This window comes from Protopterus annectens, chromosome 6.part0 (genome assembly GCF_019279795.1).
Source record: "Protopterus annectens isolate FY-2018-M chromosome 6.part0, PAN1.0, whole genome shotgun sequence".
Taxonomy (NCBI): domain Eukaryota; kingdom Metazoa; phylum Chordata; order Ceratodontiformes; family Protopteridae; genus Protopterus; species Protopterus annectens.
The window spans coordinates 1,139,935,609-1,139,951,562 of record NC_056737.1 but is presented as its reverse complement, the minus strand read 5'-3'; the positions used below and the strand labels follow the sequence as shown (position 1 = coordinate 1,139,951,562).

The following is a 15,954-nucleotide window of genomic DNA, read 5'->3' as shown; positions in this document are numbered from 1 at the left end:
ATATATTTACAAAACATTTTTGCCAGTGAGATGAATAGTAAATAATAATAATGATAATAGTCTGGCTGTCCTACACTTTTCCTGGTAGCATGGTAAGTGACGTTATTATAATGCTAATTTAAGAAGATAATTGTGCATCAAACATGGACTAAAAAGGAAATGATTGCATGTGAAGCAGATGAAAATGTTTTGACCCAGTTAGTGTGCTTGTTCGTTAAATCATCTTCTTCTTTCGGCTGCTCCCATTAGGGGTCGCCACAGCGGATCATCTGTTTCTATTTCTTCCTGTCCTCTGCATCTTGCTCTGTCACACCAATCACCTGCATGTCCTCTCTCACCATATCCATAAACCTGATCTTAGGCCTTCCTCTTTTCCTGTTAACCTTGTGGCTTCATCCTTAGCATCTTTTTCCCAGTATACTCTGCATCCCTCCTCAGCACATGTCAAAACCAACGTGATCTTGCCTCTCTGGCTTTGTCTCCAAATCTTCCAACCTGGGCTGACTCTCTAATATACTTATTCCTAATCCTGTCCAACCTCGTCACACCCAGTGCAAATCTTAACATCTTTGACTCTGCCACGTCCAGCTCTGACTCCTGCCTTTTTGTCAATTCCACTGTCTCCAACCCATAATAACATAGCTGGTCTCACTACCCTCTTGTAGACCTTCCCTTTCACTCTTACTGGTACTCGTCTGTCACAAATCAGTCCTGACACTCTTCTCCACCCACTCCATCCTGCCTGTACTCTCTTCTGCACCTCTCTTCCACACTCACCATTACTCTGAACTGTTGATCCCAAGTATTTAAACTCATCCTCCTTCGCCACCTCTACTCCCTGCATCCCCACCATTCCTCTATCCTACCTCTCATTCACACACATATATTCTGTCTTAGTCCTGCTATCATTCCTCTTCTCTCTAGAGCATATCTCCACCTCTCCAGGGTCTCCTCCACCTGTTCCCTACTTTCACTATAGATCACAATGTCATCTGCAAACATCATAGTCCACGAGGACTCCTGTCTGATCTCGTCTGTCAACCTGTCCATCACCATTGCAAATAAGAAGGGGCTCAGAGCTGATCCTTGATGTAATCCCACCTCCACCTTAAACGCATCCATCACTCCCACCGCAGACCTCACCCCTGTCACACTACCCTCATACATATCCTGTACCACTCTTACATACTTCTCTGACACTCCTGACTTCCTCATACAATACCACAACTCCTCTCTAGGCACCCTGTCATATGCTTTCTCTAAGTCCACAAAGACACAGTGCAACTCCTTCTGACCTTCTGTGTACTACTCAATCAACACTCTCAGAGCAAACATCGCATCTGTAGTGCTCTTTCCTGACATGAAACCATACTGCTGATCACTAATCACCTCCCTTCTTAACCTAGCTTCCACTACTCTTTCCCATAACTTCATACTGTGACTGATCAATTTAATCCCTCTGTAGTTACTACAGCTCTGCACATCACCCTTATTCTTAAAAATCGGTACAAAAACACTTTTTCTCCATTCCTCAGGCATCCTCTCACTTTCCAAGTTTCCATTAAACAATCTAGTTAAAAACTCCACTGCCATTTCACCTAAACACCTCCATGCTTCTACAGGTTTGTCATCTGGGCCAACAACCTTTCCATTCTTCATCCTCTTCATAGCTGTCCTTACTTCCTCCTTGCTAATCCACTGCACTTTGAGTCACTATCCGCACATCATCCAACCTTCTCTCATTCTTTTCATTCATCAGCCCCTCAAAGTACTCTTTCCATCTGCTCAACACACTCGCCTCGCTTGTGAGTACGTTTCCCTCATTATCCTTTATCACCTTTACCTGCTGCACATCTTTACTAGCTCGGTCCCTCTGTCTAGCCAATCGGTACAGGTCCTTTTCTCCCTCCTTAGTGTCCAACCTTTCATACAACTCTTCATACACCTTATCCTTAACCTTCGCCACCTGTCTCTTTGCCATGCACCTCATCTCCTTATACTTCTAGTGTTCTAAGGTTGAGGCAAAATGGTGGAGGTATATATACTCCTGTCTACTTTCTTCATCCCTCTACTACTTCTCCATCCTCTCTCTGTATACTGTCCTTTACTTCCTCATTCCACCTCCAGGTCTTCTTGTCCTCCTTCCTCTGTCCAGATGTCACACCCAAGCACCTTTCTAGCCATCTCCCTTACTAGCTCTGCTGTAGTTACCCAGCTGTTCGGTAACTCTTCTCTGCCACCCAGTGCCTGTCTTAACTCTTTCCTGAACTCCACCTCACAATTACCCTTTTTCAATTTCCACCATTTGATCCTTGGTGCTGCCCTCACACTGCTCCTCCTCCTCTTAATCACCAGTGTCATCCTACAAACCACCATCTTATGCTGCCTAACTACACTTTCCCCTGCCACCACTTTACAGTCTCCAATCTCCTTCAGACTGGCCCTTCTACATAAAATATAATCCACCTGTGTGCATCTCCCTCCACTCTTGTATGTCACTCTATGCTCCTCCCTCTTGTTAAAATACGTATTCACCACAGCCATGTCCATCCTTTTCGCCAAATCTACTACCATCTGACCTTCTGCATTCCTTTGCTTAACACCATACCTACCCATCACTTCCTCATCCCCTCTGTTCCCTTCACCAACATGCCCTTTGAAATCTGCTCCAATCACCACTCTCTCACTTTTGGGTACAGTGATCACCACTTCATCCAACTCACTCCAAACTTTTTCTTTCTCATTGATCGCGCACCCAACTTGTGGAGCATATGCACTAACGACATTCATCATTACACCATCAATTTCCAGCTTCATAAACTTCACTCTATCAGACACTCTTTTCACCTCCAAAACACTCTTAGCATACTGTTCCTTCAAGATAACCCGTACGCCATTTCTCCTCCCATCCACACCATGATAAAACAATTTGAACCTGCCTCCGATACACCTAGCCTTGCTCCCCTTCCATTTGGTCTCTTGCACACACAATATACCAACCTTCCTTCTGTCCATCATATCAGCTAGCTCTCTCCCTATACTAGTCATACTGCCAACATTCAAAGTTCCGAACCTCACTACCACAGTCCTAGCCTTTACCTGCCTTCGGGCATGCCTTCCTCTTCTTCTTCAGCCAGTGGTAGCCCAACTTCTGCCAGCACCCTGTTGTCCAACAGTACTGGTGGCGGTTGTCGTTAACGCAGGCCTCGACCAATCCGGTATGTATTTCTGTACTGTTGTCCGCATGTATAATTTGGCAACATTTTACACCGTGTGCCCTTCCTGACGCAACCCTCCCCATTTAAACGGGCTTGGGACTGGCACAAAGAAATGCTTTTTCATTAAATATAGTAATTAATTTACTCCAAAGGTACATGATATATAAGATTTGGTGTAACATTAAGGAAGTTCATGTGCCTGAAGTGAGAGTACTGATGTTTATCGTGTTTCACTGTTGCAGTCATTACAATTGGGTTATCCTGCTGGCAGGCTACCCGCAGTCGGCCTGAATTCCAAAGTCCTGGTCCGACGTCGGTTGCTGTCGCCTCCTCCCTGACGTCAGTGCGCCAGGGGTATAAAGATACAGCCGACGCCATTTTCTTCAGTCTTTCTTGCCGTGCGGTGCCTGAAGCAAAAGCAGTTCGCAAGTGCCGGTTGGCCGACTCCTGAGATTTTCAAGTTCGAATTTCAGATCCAAAGTCTTCATTAAAGCGAAGTACCCCATTGGGGAAACTTTTTTCTTGCTCCAGACCTATGTCAGAAAAAGTTAATCATTGCATTTCTTGTGGGAAGCAAATACCTCATACGGATTTTCATTCTTACTGTATTCCTTGCCTAGGCCCTGACCACGACGTTGCTAGTTGTCGGTTTTGTGCGTTTGTGCTAGATTTAACCAATGCACTATTAAGCGTCGGTACGATTTTGCATTTCATTTTTTCGGCAGAAGATTTAATTATATAATGCCATTGGAACAGCCGACTACCGGAATTTATAAAAAACGCAAAGACAAAGAAAAGGACAGACATCCGAGGTCCAAAACCGATGAGGCTTCGGCTAGGCCAGTCGCCGGTTCTCAGTGAGGCGCTTTCACAGCCCCTGATGCCCGGTACCTCAGAGCCACAGGCCGCTTCCGACTCCCTTGTGGAGCCGACTAGGCCGCTGGAAACTCAAGGTATTGGACCCTCGGAAACTATTCCCTCAGATGGGTCCGGAACCGCTGAGCAGGCATCGGCTTCTGAGGGTGTTTTCAGGCCAGCACAATTATATGTAAAAATGACTTCAGCTTCAAAAGCAAAGACTAAAGCACCTCTAAAGACAAAGAAACAAGTACAGCATTCCCCTGGACAGGCCTCCATGCCTAAAAAACAGATGCTTAAAATGGCCGAAGACCTAATTACTTTGATCAGGGGTTCCCATCCCCCTCCAGATAAAAGACCTAGGCAAGAGAATGAATATGAATCTTCACATCAGGTTTCCATTTCCTCTGATTCCTCTTCTGAACAGGGATACTCTCTTCCTCCTTATGAGGATTCTGATGCTGAGGAATCTATCCCTTCAGCCTCTCCTCCTGAAGATTATTCTTTTGGGGAGACCCTGCATACTGTGAGGGAGCAGTTTCATTGGGAGAGCCAAGATTACTCTGAATCTAAGAAAAGGCTCAGAGATTTTCTTTTACTACCTCAGCACAGGCCCCTTGCTATTCCTCCTGTTTTAGACATTGTAGATGATGTGTTTATAGAGTCCAGTCTCACTCCTGACTCTTTACCATCAGCTCCTGTTAAGCCAGACAGATATTACAGGGTTGCTGATTCACATAAATTTCTTTATAAAATCCCTGCTGCTGACCCAGAAACTATATCTCAGTGTCCCAAAGGGGTCAAGGTGTCCACAGCAAAAAACCCTATCCCCTCTGATAGGGATTCAAGGGCCCTGGACAGATGGGGGGAAAAAGATTTACACTTCTGCTACCTTGGCTGTAAGGGCCTTAAACTGTCAGTTTCATATGCTTAAATATCAACAATATCTTATGTCACTACTAAAACAAAAAATGTTGACAAATTATGAATGTGCAGAAAACAAAGAAATGCAGGATTTATTGCATGCAAATGAACAAGTGGGAAAGCATACTTTGCAATGTGATTTTGATTCTCTGGAGACCTCCTGCAGGGCCGCTGTTACGGGTTCTGTCATTAGGAGGCATGCTTGGTTAAAGGAACAGAATCTGCCTGATCATGTTAAAGCAAAATTATTAGATGCTCCATTACAGCATGATACCTTGTTTGGTGTTAAAGCAGAAGAGGTGCTGAAGAAAATGGAGGACAAAGCTAAATCTATGGAAACAGTCAAGGATTTCTTACCGGTACAACCTCCCAGATTTAACAGGAACTGGCCTGCAAAAAAATTGGTCCTTTCCAGTGTCAGACAGGCCACAAAGAGGCAGATACAGATGCCCCAGAGGCAGATCCCAGCCCCAGGGCTCATACAGGCCTAAACAATGGGGTGCTTCTACCTCCAGAAGCGGAGAAGATAAATCACAGCCATACAGGAAACAGTCTCAATGACTTTCCCCTGCCAGCACTAAGCACGTATCTTCTGGCAGCCCCTTTAGGGGGAAAACTAGTACTTTTTTCACAAAATTGGCACAGGATCACCTAGGACAAATGGGACCAGAATATAGTTTCTCAAGGCTACAGGTTCCATTTTCACACCCTGCCAAGGGCAAACGGAATGCCAGACCTGCCACACAATCAATGGGCAGAGGCTCAAAAACAAGTTTCAGCCCTCATGGACATGAGGGCCATTCAGCGAGTGCCACAGCAAGAGCAGGGACTAGGATTTTACTCAAGACTCTTCTTGGTGCCCAGAAAGGACAATGCATGGAGACCAATACTGGACCTGTCTATTCTAAACACATTTCTGGATATTCCGAAATTCAAAATGTTGACTCTGCAGCAGCTTCTGCCCATGCTGGGCAAGAAGGCATGGTTTGTGACTTTAGACCTAAAAGAGGCATACCTGTATGTCCCAGTCCGACATTCATGCAGAAGATACCTCAGATTTATAGCTAGCTCAATGCACTACCAATTCTCTGCACAGGCCTTCGGCTTATCTACTGCGCCCAGGGTCTTCACAAAATGTCTGGCACCAGTAATTGCATTTTTCAGACAAAGAGGAATACAAATGTATCCTTACTTGGACGATTGCCGTATTCAAGCAGAGAACAAGGACATTTTACTACAGCATCTGGAGTTTGTAAAAAGATTACTAACATGCCTAGGGTACATAGTAAACGAAAAGAAATCAAAACTAGTACCCTCACAAGAGATAATATTCCTGGGTGCAAGCTTAAATACAGCTGCCCAGATGGCTTATCTCACGCCAGACAAACAAAGACAACTGACTACTTATTTCAAAATGTTGGCAACAAAGACCCAGTTATCTGCAAGAAAAATTCTGCAGGCCTTGGGCTTCATGGCATCCTGCATTCTGCTAATTCCATATGCAAGACTGCATATGAGGAAACTACAATGGTATCTAAAAAGAGTTTGAGCTCAACATTGCCACAGCCTGGAAACAATAATTACCCTAATTCCCTGCCTGCAACAGGAGTTTTGATGGTGGGCAGAGGCCTGTCACCACAACAAGGGACAGCCTTTCACTTTACCCACAGCCAGGCAGACATTAACAACAGATGCATCAGATTATGCTTGGGGGGCCCATATGGCAGGAAGATGTATTCAGGGCACATGGTCCGCAAGCCAAAAGCATCTACATATCAATCAAAAAGAGATGCTAGCTGTTCAAAATACCCTGACAGCCTTCAAGGATCTACTTCATCCAGGACAACTATTGATAAAGATGGACAATACTACAGTCATGTGGTACATAAACAAGCAGGGAGGCACGCATTCCTACCCCCTCTGCAGACTAGCCATGACTTTGTGGGACACAGCATTGACTTACCAAGTACATCTGCAAGCACAATACCTGCCAGGAAGGATAACTTCCCTGGCAGACTAAGCAGAAACCTAATGTTTCCCCACGAGTGGAAATTGGATCCACAAGTCTTCAGCATGATAACAAGGAACTGGGGATGCCCGGCCATAGACCTATTTGCCTCGCTTCACAACTGCCAACTACAGAAATTCTGCACAAAGACAAATCACAAGCTAGCATGGAAAGTGGATGCTCTATCTTTCAGCTGGAAAAACTTAACAGTATATGCCTTTCCCCACTGCCTCTCCTCCCCAAGGTACTCCTAAAGGTCAGACAAGAGAAGCCAAAAATGATACTGATTGCCCCAAACTGGCCCTGCCAACACTGGTACCCAATCCTAAAGAGCTTGTCTCACTGCCCAGCCTGGTCATTGCCTCAAATTCCTCACTTATTGACCCAACAAAATAGTCAGATCCTTCACAGCCATCTCAGGACCTTAAACCTGTCAGCATGGCGGATAATGTAACCATTCAAAACACGCCTCTGTCTAAAGCAGTGATGGATGTTATTTTGGAGGCCAGGAGGCCTAGCACCAGAAAATCTTATGCAGAAAGGTGGAAGAGATTCTGTGCTTGGAACCAGGCACAAGGAATTGACACAATTGTACCGAGTATTCCTCAGATTTTACAATACTTAACTGAGATGCTGGACAAAGGCCTATCCTTTTCCTCAATTAAGATTCATGCCTTTGCCATTTCAGCTCACTACAATACAGAACCACCTCTATTTTCTCATCCATTACTAAGGCACCTCTATTTTCTCATCCATTACTAAGGCAGTACCTCAGAGGGGGCCAAAAACTTAAGACCTCCAAGGAGAGCGCCAGTACCTGCATGGGACCTAAATTATGTCGTGTAAAAACTCATACTGCCTCCTTCTGAGCCAGCCGCTACAGCTGATATAAAATTCTTATCTTGGAAAACAGCTCTGCTCCTAGCAATAACCTCTGCAAGACGAGTCTCAGAGTTACAGGCACTCATGGCTGTGGAACCCTTTATCATTTTCCATCAGGACAGGGTTTCTCTGAGGACAAACCCGACATTTATGCCTAAGGTAGTGTCCAGTGTGGCTCTGAATCAATTCATTTGCCTACCTTTTATCCAAACCCACAGAATAAGGGTGAGAGACTTCTGCATTCTTTGGACATTCACAGGCAGCTACGCTTCTACTTGGACAGAACCAAAGCTTTCAGACAGACTGAGCAGCTTCTAGTGGCATATGCTGCAGGATCACAAGGAAAGGCTATCTCAAAGCAGACTATTTCAAAATGGATAGGCCACTGCATTCGTTTCTGCTATTCACAGCATGGCAAATCAGTGCCTAAGGGTATTAGGCCACATTCAACCAGAGCAGCCACTTCATCAGCCTTTCCTCAGAGGAGTACCAACCAAAAGACATCTTAGAGGCTGCAACTTAGAGTTCAGTGCATACTTTTACAAAGCACTATCACTTACCTCTCTACTCTAAATCCAGGGCAGGCTTTGCCACTGCAGTTCTGCAGGACCTCATAGCCTCTCCTAATCCTATTTAGCCCCAGCCGCCCTACCTTAGCTTTGCGATTCTGCCCAATTGTAATGACTGCAACAGTGAAACACGATGAACATAGTACAGTTGTGTACTAAATGTAGATGTTCGAGTATATTCACTGTTGCAGTCCAGGTTACCCACTCACCATCCCCCTTTCCTTTGCTGGGCCTTATCTGTACTTCACTATTCTATACAACCTATGTGGTGTATTTGCTTATAGATGAAGGTAGAGTTTTACTTTACTGCATGCATGTTTATTGGCATAAATTAGCCTACTCTTTTGGGGGTACCTGACATCTGGGGCACGAAAAACTGAAGAAAATTGCGTTGGCTGTATCTTTATACCCCTGGCGCACTGACGTCAGGGAGGAGGCGACAGCAACTGACGCCGGACCAGGACTTTGGAATTCAGGCCGACTGCGGGTAGCCTGCCAGCAGGATAACCCAATTGTAATGACTGCAACAGTGAATACACTCTAACATCAACATTTATGGTAGGTACACAACTGTACTTTCTGTTAAAAGGTCATTTGTTTACTTTGTTCAGCCATGTGAGTCGGAAGACATAGGAGTTGCTTGAAACCAGTTTTATGATTTTCAGAACAGCATTATGGAAAAATCTGCACAGCCAGTGTATAGCTTCTGTATTCACTTTGTACTAAGTAAGCATAAACCTAGCATAGTTAACCTGCCCCTCATTGTCAGATTGGTTTTGATGAGCTGGTCAGGTTGTCTGTACTGTCTTGTTTCAGTCAGACAAACTGCTACAGCAGTAACGATCCATTCTGAGACACACAGATGAAATCCTTTTAGGCCATTTCCCAGAACACAAAGGAAACATTGTCCAGTTCATGGCTCAGTAAATAATGTGCATTGTTTGTATTGCTGATTTTCATTCAGTTATTCTTTCCATGTTGTTTAATTGTGTTAGGTCCATCTGGACACATCTTCTGTTGCAGAGGAGACCAGAGTTCAATACAAGAGTAGTTTACTAACACAGCTAGGGCAAAGCAAAAAGTATTAAAAAATAAGAGGACACAGTGGTTGCAGCAAAATTGTGTCACTGTTACCTTACAGGGAATGGTTCTCAGGTTTGGTTCTGGACTGGAGTGTGTTTTCTATACAGAAGTTATATTACCCTTCCTGTCCATGTGGAATTTTGCCAGCATTCGTGGTTTCTTTGGCATTGTTCAGTAATTAAGCACTCATGAATAACCTTGTTCTAGGTGTGTGTGTGTGTGTGTGTGTGTGTGTGTGTGTGTGTGTGTGTGTGTGTGTGTGTGTGTGTGTGTGTGTGTGTGTGTGTGTGTGTGTGTGTGTGTGTGTGTGTTCGGATTGAGTACGTTTGTTCTGTAATTGAGTGACATCTTAACTGCATTGTTTCCTGTCTTGTAGCCATTCTTTTATCAAGATGTAATTCACTTCCCTGTGATACAGCAGTGGATAAAAGCATGTGTTAACTAACCTTGTTTAATGCTGTTAATTTTTACTGCAACTAAATTACATTTAATATGGTTAAAGATATTGTGTTGACTAAGATGAGAAAGCACGAGACAGCTGGCAAATAAAATTTTAGGTAGTAATTTTTTAGTGCGTTCAGAATTTTATTTACATAAGTTCTGCTGGGGTGGGAGTTACATTTTATGTACTGGTTCAGTTATTAATAATCCTGCTTATGCAGTGTTTGTATAGTAAGCCTAAATCATGAACATTTTCAAATAAAAACAAATTGCAAAATAAATACTACATACAGTTGATTGTACATATGATTAGTCCAAAACTACATATTTTAAACATGTAGTTAGAAATTATTTGCATTGCTTGTAAGCGAGTAAAAATACAAAATTGTACATGTGCAGGCATGTTTTCTTTTCAAGGAACAAAATTTACATTTCTAAACAATGTATACCAACATGCATGTTCTTGATGATTATAAATGGAAAATTTATTAAAAAAAAAAAAAAAAAAGTAAGCAGCAAGTGGAAATGGATATGACTTTTATTTAGCCTGAGACGTTTGCAGTCAGTGTAGTTATTGCTTGATTTTTGTTTGCACAGGGCATTTTTGAAGGTTAGCTTTAGATGCATTTTATGGATTTAGGCAGTTTCCTCCAGCGATGTGGGGGTGTTTGTTACTAAAGGGTTTATCTCCATTGAGGCATTAGGTTGGGTAGCTGTTAGTGAGGCTTAAAGGGATCTTTGCTTGTAGGGCTTATTCCATGCTGGCATTGTGGAATTAAGAGGAAGAGAGAGTGGTTTTAGCAGTGTGTGTACAAGGTATAGCAGGTGTTAAGTTAGCATGTTTCTGAAGTGTAATCTAGTCTGAGCATCGAGCACTCCAGGCACAAATTGTGATCTTGCTTTAAACAGGTGAAAGCTCATGTAAGTCAGCCTGGTTTCACTTTGAGTAGAGCTTTTAAGGGGTCAGTATTAGGGCCAGGGTAGCTCTGGCCACAGTTGTCTATGTGGATGTTGTTAGGAAATCCCTTGGTTGCTAGAGGAGTCCTAATTATGTGGCCTGCCTTTTTTTTTTCTGCTACTGAAATTGTAATATGGAAGTTTTGCAGCTAGCAGAGCTGGACATTAAAATAGAACATTATTGTGCCTCATATTAGTGTGGTTGTATACTTTGATGACATGAACAAACTGATAAAAACAACTCAGGTTACCAACTCCAAAAAACAGCTTGAACTCCAAAAAACCTCGCTTACAGCTCCCAAACACAGTAAATAACCGTGAACGAATATAAAAGTTGTATTTTATATTCGTTCATGGTTATTTACTGTGTTTAGGAGCTCTAAGTGAGGTTTTTTTGGAGTTCAAGCTGTTTTTTTGGAGTTAGTAACCTACTTTGATGACATGAAAAACTATCTTAGTCATAGTGAAGGATCAACTTTTTTTTTTTCAGCTAGAATAAATAGACTTAAAAACAGCCTCAGGCTGACACCTGTATTGAATGCACAGCTAACAATGTGGAAAGAATCTGGATGCAGTAGGGAAAAATACATCCCAGCTTTATGGTTTTCTCTAGCATAAGGAGGGAGTGCAGGTTGGCAAGGCCCCCAACTCACTGTTAGAAGAAATGAGACTCTTGTAGTAAATATTCCAAAAGGCACCTAACAGTTCATGCAATTTGTTACTGTTTAACTGTATTTTACTGCATTTCATTACTGTTTAACTGTAGTTTTTCATACGGTGCGTTCTGTTTTTGTCTGTAAGTGGTTAATATGTGCTTTTCTGTGTTTTTTTTACTTTATTCTTAAATTGAGTAGTGTAGTAGCATAGTCTAGATACAGGTTGCTGAGAGTTTGTTTTTTTTTTTTGCCTCTGCATTTCTGGCAGCTGGTCTTGTGTAGGGAGGGGCTATCTTTGCAGTGAGAGTAGCAGGGCTGCCTGGACCTTGTCTGGCCCAAGCTGATAAGTAAAGAGAGCAGAGGCTAGCAGGATTGGCTAGATTTCTGTGTTACTAGAATCTTCTAATTTTTGTGGTATTTAACTCCTGCATTTGAGCTGGTTTGGGTGCACCGCAGCTGCACGGTTTTTAATCCATTGCAAAGTATTCCAGCTACAGATTTTACCTTAGTAGCACAACATGTGTGTGATCACCGAGTAGTACATATCTTAGACCTTCCACCCTTTACTCCCTTACCTCTCTCTGGCCTCTCTTCCTCAGATTCTAACAGAATATAGATGGACAGATGCTCTTCGTGTTTCACTGTTGTAGTCATAACATTTGGGTTATCTGCTTGCAGGTAGCCCTCAGTCGGCCTAATTAACAAAGTCTTGGGTCCTGCGTCGATTGCTGTCCCTTCTTCCATGACGTCAGGTCGTCATGGGTATAAAACATGCAGCTGACGCCATTACATCAGTCTTTCTTACCGTGCAGTGCCCGAAGCAGAAGCAGTTCACAAGTGCCGGTCGGCCAACTCCTGAAATTTTCATTTTCGAGTTTCAGAACTGAAGTCTTCAACTAAAACTAAGTACCCCATTGGGGAAACGTTTTCTTGCTCCTTACTACCGATGTCAGTAAAAGTTAATAATTGCATTACATGTGGAAAGTAAATACCTCATAAAGATTTTCATTCGTACTGTATTCCTTGCCTAGGCCTTGACCACGACGTACCTTGCTGTCAGTTTTGTGCTTTATTTAATCAGCGCACTATCTGTTGTCGGTATATTTTCGCCTCTAAATATTTTGATTCTCGGTTTAATTATCCAGAAATGTCATCGGTTAGCCATCTGACTACCGGGATTCTGAAAAAACGCAAAGATAAAGACAGAGACAGCCTGCCAAGGTCCAAAACTGCTGATGACGCTTCTCCTAAACCAGTCGCCAGTTCACCGGTACTCAGTGAGGCGCTTTTGCAGCCCCTGATACCCGCTATTTCTGATTCGCAGGCCTCTACTGAGACTCATTCAGAGTCGGGTATGCCGCGAAATGCGTCAACTCTGGAACCCGCGGATGTCTACTTTGATTGGGTCTGGAGCCGCTGTGCAGGCACCGGCTTCTGAGTGCATTCAGGCCTACGGACTTGCATATTAAACAGACGCCTCCTTCTTCACTTAGGCCTAAATCTTGAACCATGCCTAAAAAACCGACAACCAGGCCACATGCTCAGGCCTCTATGCCTAAAAAACAAATAAGAATGGCTGAAGATCTAATAACTCTAATCAGGGGTAGCCAACCCCCCCCCCCTTCTAAGAGGCCTAGGACTGAAGTTGTTTATGAATCTTCTGACCAGTATTCTGTTTTTTCTGATTCTTCTGATGAGCTGGATTTGCCCTTGTCTACTTATGAGGATTCTGATGCAGAGGACTCCATTCCCTCTGCTTCCCCTCCAGAGGATTTTTCTTTTGGGGAAACCTTACATACTCAAAGGGAGCATTTCCACTGGGAAAGCCAGGATTTTTCTGATTCAAAAAAGAGGCTTAGGGATTTCTTACTCCTACCTCAGCATAGGCCTTTAGCTATTCCTCCTGTAGTAGACGTTGTTGATGTTTTTTCTGAATCTAGTTTGGCCCCTGATTCCTTACCTCCTGCTCCCAGAAAACCTGACAGATACTACAGGGTCCCCGAGTCGCACAAGCTCCTTTTTAAAAATCCAGAGACAGTTTCACAGGGGCCCAAGGGTATTAAGGCTTCTACTGCTAAAAATCCTACCCCTTCTGATAGAGACTCCAGGGTGCTGGATAGATGGGGTAAGAAGGTTTATACTTCTGCAACCTTGGCCATTAGGGCTTTAAACTGCCAGTTTCATATGTTAAAGTATCAGCAACATGTTATTGGATTGCTTAAATAGAAAATGATGTTGATTCCTGACTGTGTGGAAAATAAAGAATTACAGAATTTAATGCATTCTGCTGAACAAGTTGGAAAACATACTTTGCACTGTGGTTTTGGTTCATTAGAGGCCTCTTGCAGGGCTTCTGTTACTGGGTCTGTGGTCAGAAGGCATACTTGGCTTAAGGAGCAATCTTTGCCTGATCATGTTAAAGCTAAATTGTTGGATGCTCCCTTAAATCAGGACTGCCTGTTTGGCAACAAGTCTGAGGAAGTTCTTAAAAAGATGGAAGATAAAGCTAAATCTATGTAAACTGTTAAATATTTTTTACAAGTTCGGCCTCCTGGATTTAGTAGGCACTGGCCCTCTAAGAATTAGTCCTTACCAGCCCCTTCCAGGTCTTCTCAAACCAAACCCAGACACAGCAAAATCCCCAGGTTTCAGTCCCAGGGGAGACACAGGACTAAGCAGTGGGGGGCCTCCACTTCCAAATCTGGGAGAAATAAGACTTCCCCCTATGGTAAACTGTCTCAATGACTTCCTTTTTAAAATTTCCAAGCACTTATCAACTGACTGCCTCTTTTGGGGGAAAGATTGCTCTTCATGCAAAGAAGTGGGAACTCATTACCCAGGACATATGGGTTTTAAATGTCCCAGGGATACAGATTTCACTTCCACACATTGCCAACACCAAGTGGGTGGCCGGACCTACCCCCAAATCAGTGGGCAGAGGCCCAAAAACAAGTACTTTATCTCTTAAGCATGGGGTCTATTCATCTGGTACCAGAAGAGGAAAAGGGACAAGGTTTCTACTCGAGACTTTTCCTGGTACCCAGAAAAGACAATTCATGGTGTCCTATCCTGGATCTGTCTACTCTAAACACCTTTTTGGAGATTCCAAAATTCAAGATGCTGACACTTCAGTTTACTTCCTGTTAGGCAAAGATACCTGGTTGGCAACACTAGATTTAAAAGAAGCATACCTGCACAATCCGAATCAAGGAATCTTGCAGAAGATACCTACACTTCAATGCAGGCTACACACTATCAGTTCTCTGCACTGCCCTTTGGCTTATCTACTGCGCCCAGAGTATTCACAAAGTGCTTAGCTCCAATTATTGCATTTTGCAGTCAAAGAAATATTCAAATATACCCATACCTGGACGATTGTCTAATTCAGGCAGAAAGCGAGGACATACTTTCGAATCATCTGGACTTTGTACAAAGGGTTCTAACTTGTCTGGGGTACACCATAAATGAAAAGAAATCACACCTGGTACCCTGTCAACAAATTATATTCCTGGGATCAAGCTTGAATACAACTTCCCAGATGGCTTACCTCACGCCAGATAAACAAATTCATTTGACAACTTACTTCAAACAAGTGGCCACAAAAACCCTGCTATCTGCAAGGCAAATACTGCAAGCCTTGGTGTTCATGGCCTCCTGCATTCTTCTAATTCCATATGCAAGACTGCATATGAGGAAACTACAGTGGCATCTAAAAAGCCTATGGTGTCAGCATTCTCAGGATCTAGAAACAATGATCCCTGTCTTACCTTGCCTATGCCTAGAGTTCCTTTGGTGGGCAGAGGCCTGCCACCAAAACAAGGGACTACCTTTCACACCACCCCCTGCCACCCAAACCCTAACAGACGCATCAGACTATGCATGGGGCCTCACCTGGCAGGAAGTGCATTCAGGGAAAATGGAACCCAAGTCAAATGCACCTGCATATCAATCAGAAAGAAATGATGTTCATCGTGTTACACTGCTGCAGTCATTACACTTGGGTTATCCTGTCGTCAGGCGGTCCCGCAGTTGGCCTGAGTTCCAAAGTCTTGGCCCGGCGTCGCTTGCTGTCGCTTCTTCCCTGACGTCAGAGCGCCAGGGGTATACAAGATGCATCCGACGCCATTTTCTTCATCTTTCTTGCTGCTCTGTGCCTGAAGCAGAAGCAGTTCGCAAGTGCCGGTCAGCCGACTCCTGAGATTTTCAAAGTCGAATTTCAGATCCGAAGTCTTCAATAAAGCTAAGTACCCCATTGGGGAAACTTTTTTCTTGCCTCAGACCGATGTCAGAAAACGTTAATAATTGTATTTCTTGTGGGAAGCAAATACCTAATAAGGACTTCCACTCTTACTATATTC

At 43.5% G+C, this 15,954-nt stretch overlaps 1 protein-coding gene across 10 annotated transcripts in view; it reads left to right on the top strand.

The window, feature by feature from the left end:
- The window catches only part of PKP4 (plakophilin 4), a 3,210,231-nt gene that overhangs the window by 2,189,440 nt on the left and 1,004,837 nt on the right, over positions 1 to 15,954 (top strand). The window lies entirely within an intron of this gene.